The sequence below is a fragment of the Sapajus apella genome, unplaced genomic scaffold, assembly GCF_009761245.1.
Source record: "Sapajus apella isolate SASKATOON/1434 unplaced genomic scaffold, GSC_monkey_1.0 scaffold17, whole genome shotgun sequence".
Classification (NCBI taxonomy): Eukaryota; Metazoa; Chordata; class Mammalia; order Primates; family Cebidae; genus Sapajus; species Sapajus apella.
Genome location: NW_022436957.1, coordinates 15,892,838 through 15,904,780, shown reverse-complemented (window position 1 = coordinate 15,904,780; position 11,943 = coordinate 15,892,838).

The following is an 11,943-nucleotide window of genomic DNA, read 5'->3' as shown; positions in this document are numbered from 1 at the left end:
TTGCGGTGAGCCGAGATCGCGCCATTGCACTCCAGCCTGGGTAACAAGAGCGAAACTCCATCAAAAAAAAAAAAAAAAAAAAAAAACATTGATCAAACAGTATCTATACTAACCTAAAATTATAGGTAGGGCAGGCTAAATGAACATTCGGCATTGAGTGTTTTCTGAATTCCTCATGATAATTTATAGCCATATACTGCTTCCTTTGACTTCAGGAATGATCAGGTTTCATAATGGCCACTGGGTCTGCTTAGATCACAGTATTCATTATCTGCATCTAATTTGGTAGTTTCTACATTTTTATCTGATGAAAGAAACTTCAGTAGCCATTGTTACCTGGGTCTTTGCCAAGCTACCTAGCATACATCAGCATTTAATATAAAAGACATATAAGCAAGGAAAAAGTGGTTTAACTTACCTTATTAAGAAAGTACCCAAATGGGCCGGCGTGGTGGCTCACATCTGTAATCCCAGCACTTTGGGAGGCCGAGGCAGGTGGATCACCTGGGGTCAGGAGTTTGAGACCAACCTGGCCAACATGGCAAAGCCCCATCTCTACTAAAAAATACAAAAATTAGCCGGGCATTGTGGCACACGCCTATAATCCCAGCTACTCAGGAGGCTGAGGCAGGAGAATCGCTTGAACCTGGGAGGTGGCAGTTGCAGTGAGCCAAGATCACACCATTACACTCCAGCCTGGGAGACAGAGTGAAACTGTATCAAGGAAAAACAAGAATGTACCCATTTGGATTTTTCTTAGTCATGTACTAAGCCATGTATATCAGAAACCTTTTTTCCTGCCAGAAGCTTTAAATTTTCCCCTAAGAGTACAAAGCCAAGAGATTGTGGTTTATCTAAATGTCCTGAAATCCACTTGTCATTCCTTAATTTCTCCGCTATGCAATTAAAGAGAAAGGGAAAATCTATAACGTTTCTTTTACCCAAGTGACACAAAAATGATTATTGCATAGAAATCAAATGTAAGTTTAGTTTCTAAATGAAAAACGTATAAGAGGGATATCAGAATATCTAGATAGAGAAAGTATTTTAATGTTCTTGAATATATGGATGCTAACTATTTAAAGCTGCTTTCCATTGCTTGGAAAGAGAGCTTTTCTCCCTCCTCTATTCAGTGTTTCAAATTATGGTCATCTCAAATTATTGTCACTTTTAAAATGTTAATGTCATTCTGAGCAGAAAGAAAAGATGTGTTTTCAGATTTTTTACACTGATGCTACTCCATAATTGCTTAAGTGTATTGTCATCATAGTCTTTTAGAACTAGAAGTAAACACATAAATCCTTATGAATTACTCGGTCCAACTTTCTCATATTGCATGTAAAGAACTTGAGACACAGTCTAGAATCCTTAACTTCTCCCCATTTAGGTTTTGTTTTCCTCATAACACCATGCTGCCTTTCCTTCATATCACCAACCAGTAGCTGAGTTCAAAAAGTACATATTTCTTGGGCAGTCCTCTACTGGTATATGATGCCAATTTTATTTCTTTCAAAGATAATTGCTGCCTTTGCCTAGTCAAGCAGCCCGTTTTATTGGAGAAAAGCAATTTATATGTTCACAAAATGGAAGACTTTCTACCTACATTTATTTCATCTATGGTTCTGGTGTTCCCTTGCATTGCTTTTGACATACAGTCGAAAAACTTGGCCAGCAATGTGCTCTAAATATAGTGCTGTGGTGGGTTAATTTTTCCATTAATTTCTCAACATCAATTCTTCAGGCCCCTACAGTTGTGGTATTGAGGCCCCTGAAGGCTTCTGCCTTTCACCAGTTAGTGCTGCCAGTTACTGGGGTTTCTCCCAGAAGGTATCAGTCCACAAGCTTCCTCTTAGTCTCTAATCCAAAATAATATCCAAAGCGAGAGATTGAATTTAACCTTGTCAAGCACATACTGGAAAGTATGAATTACACTACCATGTGTTCGTATCTTCCTTTCAAGTGATGTTAATGAAGGTAAGTTTTTCATCCTTTTTTAATTTTTGTTTTTTATAAATCATTTCAGCTTTTTCTGGTTTATAGAGGTGTCTTCTTTCTAATGCAACACACCCCCGACTTTAACAGATTTGATATGGATGCATTAATTACAAGCAACCCCAAAAGTCCAAAAATGGAATAATTTTGACAAGGCCCAAAGTTGAAATGCTATGAAGCTTGTGTGTATGAAAAGTCACTGATGATTATCTGGAGAGAAGGTGTGGTGTGTATGCTGTAGAGTTTCCACATTTCACATGCAATGCACTCCAAAAAGCGGGTTTGGGTCAACCATTTCCCATCTCTTTTTAAGACGTGACTGCTCTTGGGGCAGGGGACATCATGGGAGGTGGGGCTGTCCAGTTAGCTGTGCCCTGCACCTTCAGCCTAGGAAGGATTTGAACAGAGGGTAGGTGGGTGCAAAGGCTTAAAGAGAGAGCAGAATGTATTGGCGGAAAAGGGACTAGGGTAAGCCCAGCCTGGGATGAGAGCAGAAAAGCATTCAAGATTTGCAGGCCTTGCTACGGTTGTGCTTAATCACCATGGAGGCCAGCAATACACATCTTAACATGGCTTTGATATTCTCTACTTCCTGGCCTTTAAAAATGACCTATAATTTTTCAGTTTGCTTCACTATATAAAGAAAATTCTATCTTATGGTTGATTGAGCATTGAGACTTATGAAGGTATTAGGGTAGATAGCTCAGGAATGTAAAGGTTCAGAAAAGGTCTGTTTTCTCAGATTAACAAATACAATGTATTCCATGGCTGACCTTGGTGCTTAAATCAGGAGGTTTCAATCTAGTTCTAGAGTTCTGTTCCTCTGAAAGGCCCAATGCCATGTGACTAACTTTAAACTGGATAAATACTTTGAGCCTTACTTAATTCACAGATAAGTTGACTTAACTCAGCATTTTTATTTCAATTAATGAAAATAGTCCTCTTTTCAACCCCAGGTTGCTTACATTTTGCTGGTCTCCCCAAGTGACCATTGGTGGAGACCAATTAATGAAGGAATGAAATTCACTTTCTTGGGACTGTGGTATTCTACAGAGCCACACTTAACCACTTTTTCCAATGAAGAATCTCCAGAATGCTAATGCCCAAATATGGATGGCCAAGAAGAATTTGTATCTACAGTGTGCTTTATGTGTTTTTGACACTACTGTATTCTGTGTGATCAAGTGATTTGCAACTGGTTCCAATGTGACAGTGTTCTCAAAGAATTCTAGTAACTAAGTCAATTTTCTTAAGCCTGGTATTACTCTCAGCCTCACATTTACCACTTTGATTCTAGTTTTTTAACTGTTCATAACAGGGCTTACCAAGGGTTGGGATGAGAGCCTACTTCCTACCTCTTAAGGCACTTTCCTCATTATTTTGCCATATAATCTTGAACTACATGATAAGCTGTTTAAATGTCCATGACTTCTCTCAGAGCAACTAGCAAAGTATATTAAATTTTGATTAGAGATTAGTGGAAAGGAAAATTTAGAGATTTAAGTTCAGAGGTACAAACCTCAAGAAAACCTCTTTAAAGCACATACCGTGAGTAGAGTATATGTAAGTGTATATGGGAAGAGAGTTGCTGTAATAGTCCTAAGTAGATTAGTTCATCGTTTAATGGAAGTGAACATCTTTACTCCTATTATCACTATAGTACCGAATGAACTGTATACTGAGTTTTTCAAACAAGTATTTAAAATAGAACTTTTACGTACAAAGCAAGGGCATAAAGATAAAGATTTTGGTTTGTGTTTCTATAAGTGTAGTTTACCATCTAAAGCTTTGTTTTTTGATTTTTAAAAAAAGCTTCAAGGTATTGCCATTCCTTAGCATCTTTATTCATTATGGATGATGAGTTTTTAACTCTTAAAATTATATACATGTATTAGTTTATCTTAACCGTTACCCTAAGCAAAAGGGAAGGTATACACCTAAGGGATGTACTTACTTTGCATTTTTGGCCAAGGGTGGGAATAGGGTGGGTGCCTACTTAAGTCGTTTTTAAAAAAGAAAAAAATCACAAATATTTTTCTACTATTATATATGATCTTCCTTTATACTAGTTTATCTCTAGTAAGGCATGCCAGAAGCCCAAGATACCATATCATGAATTCTTACGTATTGTACCTTTTGTTGGTGGTTAAATCGCGTCAGATGCTTGGCATTGCTGCCATAATTATGAAATGCTTGTAAAGGATCAAATATCACTAAATACTTTAAATTGTTTTACTTAAGAGTCTAATCTGGGAAGTTTTCAAATCATACTATTAATGTGTAATCTAAGCTCTTCAGATGTATCCATGAATAATCCTGGAACAATATTGCTTGTACTCCTGTCATAGAACAGGTTTTGTAATCTTTAAAAGAAATGAAAATTTATATAATAAAGTTTCAAATCAATTCATGTTTGTCCCTTTTATCAGATTATTTTGATCATATAATCCTTTATAATATGAAATTCTGTCCAAAGTATATTTATGCAATTAGATTGATAAAACAGGAATATTTGCATTAAGAAGTGCAAAATAATTTTTCAGTGCATAATCTTGTTTCATTCAAAGGGTTTGTCGAGTCAAACACATAAATCATAGATCTTTTTTTTTTTTTTTTTTTTTTTTGAGACGGAGTTTCACTCATGTTACCCAGGCTGGAGTGCAATGGCGCGATCTCGGCTCACCGCAACCTCCGCCTCCTGGGTTCAGGCAATCCTCCTGCCTCAGCCTCCTGAGTAGCTGGGATTACAGGCACGCGCCACCATGCCCAACTGATTTTTTTGTATTTTTAGTAGAGACGGGGTTTCACCATGTTGACCAGGATGGTCTCGATCTCTTGACCTCGTGATCCACCCGCCTCGGCCTCCCAAAGTGCTGGGATTACAGGCTTGAGCCACCGCACCCGGCCAAATCATAGATCTTACCCAATACCAAACTTTAATGAATTAAAGGATATAGGTTGATCACCAGACACAGATGAAACATTCTTTTAGAGAAGTCCAAAATGTTAAGAGTCCAGCTCCAAAAATGCCCTTTTTCTCTCTCAGTACACTTTGGATTCAAACTTAAAGAACAAGTGTTTTTCTGAGCGTTGTATGTCAAGACCTTGTTCAAACAAAGGGAGTCATTTAATTTTGCAACATCTCCTTTTTATACTTCATTATGCAGTTTAAATGAGCCCTCATTCTCCAGCCAGTCATGCCTCACAAATCCACAAATACCAAGTTTTACAATAAACCATCTATAAAGACCAAGTATATCTTGCTAAAAGCATTTTAGAGATAAGGACTTTCCATTTTCTCTCTGGTGATAAGTATCAGCACATTTTAGAGGAAATTTGATTGAGGTCATTGATTCTCGGTAGAGAGGGAATGGGTTATACAGGCCTGAAGTTAACCTTTTCTTGCCCAGTTGACATTTCTTAGTAGTTCCATACTATGAAATACCACACATTGAGTGACTTAATCAAAATTTATTTTCTCAGTTCTGGAGGCTGGAGGTCCAAGACCAGGGTGCTTGTAGGATTGGGTTCTTTAGAGACCTCTTTCTTTGGCTTACAGGTGGCTGCCCTCTTGCTGCCTCTTCACATGGTTGGTCCTCTGTGCATGTGCAGCCCTGGCATTCCTTTTTTTTTTTTATAAGAATACCAGTCACATTGCTTTAGAGCCCCACTCTAACAGCCTCATTTTAATTCAGTCACCTCTTTAAAGACCTTATCTCCAAATACTGTTACATTCTCAGATACTGGGTGTTGGGACTTCAACATAAGAATTTGGGGAAGAGGCCAGGCGCAGTGGCTCACGCCTGTAATCCCAACGCTTTGGGAGGCCAAGGCAGGTGGATCACGAGGTCAGGAGTTCAAGACCAGCCTGGCCAACATGGTGAAACCCCACCTCTGCTAAAAATACAGAAATTAGCTGGGCATGGTGACGTGTGCTTGTAATCCCAGCTACTCGGGAGGCTGAGGCAGAAGAATTTCTTGAACCGGGAAACAGAGGTTGCAGTGAGCCAAGATTGAGCCACTGCACTCCAGCCTGGACAACAGAGAGAGACTCCGTCTAAAAAAAAAAAAAGGATTTGGGGAAGATACAGTTCAGCCCCTAACAGCTGGTTTAGGGGTATCCACTTAGGTACTTGAGATAAGATGGCAATCTTCGAGGTCTACTTGGCGTTATGCTGAGGCAAGGTAGGAATGTTAATTATATTTGCTTTCTACCATTTTTGTAACAAATTACCACAATGTAGTGGCTTAAAACAACACAAATTTGTTATCTTACAGCTCTGGAGATCGGAAGTCCAATACAGATCTCACTAAGCTAAAATCAAGGTATCAGCAGGGCTGCTGCATGCCTTTCCAGAGGCCCTAGGCAAGAATTGATTTCCTTGCCTCTTCCAGTTTCTAAAGGCTGCATTCCTTGACTTATGGCCCATTCCTGTATTTTCAAAACCACCAACAGTGGGTCAAGTCCTCTCCACATGCATCTCTCTGCCCCCTCTCTTCTGCCTCTTTAAGAACTCATGTGATTAGATTTCACCTACACAGGTAAATATAGGATAATCTCTCCATCAAGGTCAACTGATTAGCAACATTAATTGCATCCGAACATTTAGTTCCCTGTTGCCATGTGAGATAACATATTCACAGATTCCAGGGATTTGGACATGGACATCTTTGAAGTTCATTAGTCTGCCTACCATGATTAATGATTACAGAAACACCTGGCTCCTCAGACAGACTGACACAGAGTAGCAGTGTTGGCCATGGTCAGGCTTCTGCAGCTTTATATTAATGTACCCTGAACTGACAGAACTGGCACATTTAAAAAGCTAGGAAAAGGAAGTGCAGAATGCTGTAGGAATATGTAGCAGGGTTGCCTAGGACAGAACTTCTAAGGAAACAATTATTAATCTGAGACCTAAAAGGGCAAGGGAGAAGGGTAGAATAGAATGTATAGAAATTCAGAATTAGAGGCACTCAAAATTAAAAGTTCTGTATGACTAGAACTTAAAACGTAAGAGAAGAAGCAAGATGTGAGGCTCGAGAGATAAGCAGGAGCCAAATAATCAAAGGCATGATAAATCATATGAAGGAATTCGAATTTTATCCCTTTGGGGTTTCCCCCACTGTCCCCAGTCTTTGTTTCCTTTTCTATCCAGACTGAACCTCATGGCCCCATAATTGATAATCTGGAACTTCTCTCTCAGAAGCACCCAAAACTTCCTTATATCTTTCCCTTATTCTGTACCCACTGAGCAAAAAAACTCCAATCCTGGATCATTTTGGTTAATGATTGTATGCAGTGAGCTATTGTATGGAAGAAATGTAACCACCCAATGGATTAACTTTGCTCTGCCTAGACAGAGCCAATTTATCAAGACAGGAGAATTGCAATAAAGAGAGTAGTTCACACAGAGCCAGCTGTACAGGAGACTGGAGTTTTATTATTACTCAAATCAGTCTCCCTGAGCACTGGGGGATCAGAGTTTTTAAGGATAATTTGGGTTGGTAGAGGGGCCGGTGACGAGTGCTGACTGGCCAGGTCAGAGATGAAATCATAGGGGTTTGAGGCTGTCCTCTTTCAATCAGTCAGTTCCTGGGTGGGAGCCACAAGATCAAATTAGCCAGTTTATTGATCGGGGTGGTGTCAACTGATCCATCAAGTGCAGGGGCTGCAAAATATATCAAGCACTGATGTTAGGCTTTACAATAGTGATGTTATCCCCAGGAGCAATTTGGGGAGAGTCAGAATCTTGTAGCCTCCAGCTGCATGACTCCTAAACCATAATTTTCTAATCTTTTGGCTAATTTGTTAGTCCTACAAAGGCAGTCTAGTCCCCAGGCAAGAAGGGGATTAATTTTGGGAAAGGGCTCTTATCATCTTTGTTTTAAACTATAAACTAAGTTTCTCCCAAAGTTACTCCAGACTACGCCCAGGAATGAACAAGGACAACTTGGGGGTTAGAAACAAGATAGAAAAAGAAAAAAAGAAAGAAACAAGATAGAGTTGGTTAGGTCAGATCTCTTTCACTGTCTCAGTTACAATTTTGCAATGGCCATTTCAAAAATCATACAATTATGCAAACTGATGCCACTGCAAATTTATGTTTTCTAATCTCATCTAAACCCTCAGTACCATTTGTCAATTATTTTATTTTTCCTTAGATCCATCTCCTATTTATTTTTTAACAGTTCTACTGAGATATAGTTTACATGCCATAAAGTTCACCATATAAAGTGTACAATTTAATGTTTTTTAGAATAGTATTTATAGAGTTGTGCAATCATTATCATGATGTAATTTCAGAATGTTCTCACCATCCCAAAAAGAAACTTTGTACCCTAGTCCAAGCCACAGCTGTCTTTTGTTTGGACTGTTACAGCAGCCTCCTATATGGTTTCCATTTCCACCCTTTCCCCCTACAGTCTGTTCTTAACACAGAAACCAAAATTATCTATTTAAAAACCTACTTACTGAAGGCCAGGCACAGTGGCTCACGCCACTGTGAGGCTCCCAGCACATTGGGAGGCTGAGGCGGGCGGATCACTTGAGGTCAGGAGTTCCAGACCAGCCTGGCCAACATGGCAAAACCCCATCTCTACTAAAATACAAAAATTAGCCGGGCATGGTAGCACATACCTGTAATCCCAGCTACTTAGGAAGGCTGAAGCGAGAGAATCGCTTGAACCCAGGGAGCGGAGGTTGCAGTCAGCGGAGATCGTGCCACTGCACTCCAGCCTGCACGATAGAGTGACACTCCGTCTCAAAAAAAAAAAAAAAAAAAAAACCTACCGAAGATTACAAGTGATCTGGCCTCTTTACTTCTCCGATCTCATCTCTTCCAAACTCTTCCCTTGGCTCAGTTCATTCTAGCCCCACAGGCCTTCTTTCTTTCTTTTCTTCCTTCCTTCTTTCCTTTCTTTCATTTATGTTCTTCCCTCCTTCCTTCCTTCCTTCCTTCCTTCTCTCTTTCATGGCATCTCACTCTGTTGCCCAGGCTGAAATGCAATGGCATGATCATAGCTCACTGCATCCTCAAACTCCTGGGCTCTAAGGATCCTCCTGCCTCAGCCTCCCAAGTATCTGGGACTACAGACATGAACCACCATGCCTGGCTAACCTTTTTATTTTCATGTGTTTATTTATTTAATAGATGGCCAGGGGGTGGTGCTCACTATGTTTCCTGGACTGGTCTTGAACTCCTGGCATCAAGTGTGATCCTCCCACTTCAGCCTCGTGAGTCACTGGGATTACAGGTGTAAGCCTTTGCACCTGGCTTCTTGCTACTTCCTGCATATCCAAGCATGCTCCCACTCAGGGCCTTTACCCTTGCTGTCCTCTCTCCTTCCAAGTAATTAAGATGATCAGTCAGGTGGGGAAACCATCCTACAGTAGAGAAACGAAGTCTGATTCTTTTTTTCTCCTTTGAGGTTTTTTATGCTGGGTAATTGACAGAGACTTTTGATTTTTACACATTTAGAGTTCCAGACTCTTAGAGTCTAACTAATTATCATGTACCAGACACAATTGCTAAACACCAAATGCATTATATCAATTTAATTCCTGCAACAACCTAATGTGGTAAGTACTATTCCTTTTTTTTTTTTTTTTTTTTGGGGTTGACTTGGAGTTTCACTCTTGTTGCCCAGGTTGGGGTGCAGTGGTATGATCTCAGCTCACTGCAACCTCTGCTTCCTGGGTTCAAGTGATTCTCCTGCCTCAGCTTCCCAAGTAGTTGGGGCTACAGGCGCCCACCACCACGCCCCGCTAATTTTTGAATTTTGAATTTTTAGTAGGGATGGGTTTCACCATGTTGGCCAGGCTGATCTCAAACTCCTGACCTCGGGTGATTTACCCACCTCAGCCTCCCAAAGTGCTGGGATTACAGGCATGAGCGACCCCGCACCCAGCAGGTTAGTACTATTCCTACACCCAATTTACAGATGAGAAAACAGAGGCTTATAAAGAGATTAAAACTTGCCCAAGAACATAGAGTATAATTTTCTGCAGAGCCTGTATTTTGAACCCAGGTCTGTCTAACTCCAAAGCTCAAGCTCATCATTATTTGACCTTGAAGCAAAATTTAAATAAATTTCATAAAAAATCCTTTCAGCCGGGCACGGTGGCTCACGCCTGTAATCCCAGCACTTTGGGGGGCCGAGGTGGACTCATCACGAAGTCAAGTGATCGAGACCATCTCTGCCAACATGGTGAAACCCTGTCTCTACTAAAAATACAAAAATTAGCTGGGCGTGGTGGTGCTAGCCTGTAGTCCCAGCTACTCAGGAGGCTGAGGCAGGAGAATTGCTTGAACCAAGGAGGCGGAGGTTGCAGTGAGCCAAGATCGCACCACTGCACTCCAGCCTCGCGCCTGGCGAAGGAGCGAGACTCTGTCTCAAAAAAAAAAAAAAAAAAATCCTTTCATCCTCAATTGTGTAAATCGAAAAACATGGCAAATAGAGAAACCCAGAACTTTGAGTCCCCCGTTATCTTTCAATTTCCCTGTAAGAATGCATCTGTCATTGGGTTTCTCAACCTTAGCCCTGCTGATGTTTTGGGCTGGATAATTATTTGCTTGTATGGGGGAGGGGAGATTGTACTGTGCATTGTAGGATGTTTAGCCACATCCCTGGTCTCTGCCCACATCACTGCCCCCTCCTCAAGTTGTGACAACCAGAAATGTTTCTGGTTTCTGGTTGTCACACTTTCTGATTGCCACTGCCAAATGTTCCCAGTAGAGAACCACTATGTCAGATGATGATACTTTATTTCTGTCATCTAAGTATGTCCAAACCCTGGTGTTTGTGGAAAGGCGATTTATTTAAAATAAGTTTACTTAGAAGTTTATTTAAAATAAGTTTAAAAGAAGTTTATTTAAAAATAAGTTTAAAAGAGGTTTATTTAAAATAAGTCTACTCAGAAGTAAAGCTGGTAGAGTACAGCCCAGCATTAGTCAGCTGTATTAGTTTGCTAGGACTGTCATAACAAAGTACCATGTACTGAGTGGCTTAAACAACAGAAATTTATTTTCTCATTGTTCTGGAGGCTGAAAGTCTGAAATCAAGCCTCAACAGGGTTGGCCTCTCTCCCGGGCTTATAGATGGCTACCTTCCTGTTCACGTAGTGTGCTCCCTCTACACCTAAGACCTATTAAATAGTATCTTCTTGTAAGGACACTGGTCAGATAAAGGTCCACACTAATGACCTCATTTCAATTTAATCACCTCTTTGAAGACCTTATGTCCAAATACAGTTACATTGAGTTACTGGGGATTAGAACGTGAACATACGAATTTTGTGGGGGACACAATTCAGCCCATTAACATTGAGTTTAAGTCTTTTCTCCCCTCCCTCCCTTCCTTTCTGTGTGTATTGAACACCTATTATGTGCCAGACATTCAGCTAAGTGGGGGTAATGGTAAGCAACAAACATGGTCTCTGCCCGGTAAGGTTTACAGTGAGGTAGGACAGACAGATATTTAGAGTAATAACAAGTGCCGGCCAGGCATGGTGGCTCATGCCTGTAATCCCAGCACTTTGGGAGGCTGAGGCAGGCAGATCACCCGAGGTCAGGAGTTCGAGACCAGCCTGGTCAAGATGGTGAAACCCCCGTCTCTACTAAAAATACAAAAATTAGTCGGGTGTGGTGATGGGCGCCTGTAATCCCAGCTACTCGGGAGGCTGAGGCAGGAGTATAGCTTGAATCTGGGAGGCAGAGGTTGCAGTGAGCGGAGATTACGCCACTGCACTCCAGCCTGAGCCACAGAGCGAGACTCCGTCTCAACAAAAAACCACAGTGCCATGCAAATATTATGATTTGGTAATGGATGACGGGAAAGCCTTGCCCTTCCCATCAGGTTCCCAACCCAGCTGGGCAAATGCAAGGGCTGCGTTATGAGCTAACTGGCTGGGCGTGGTGGCTCACGCCTGTAATCCCAGCACTTTGGGAGCCC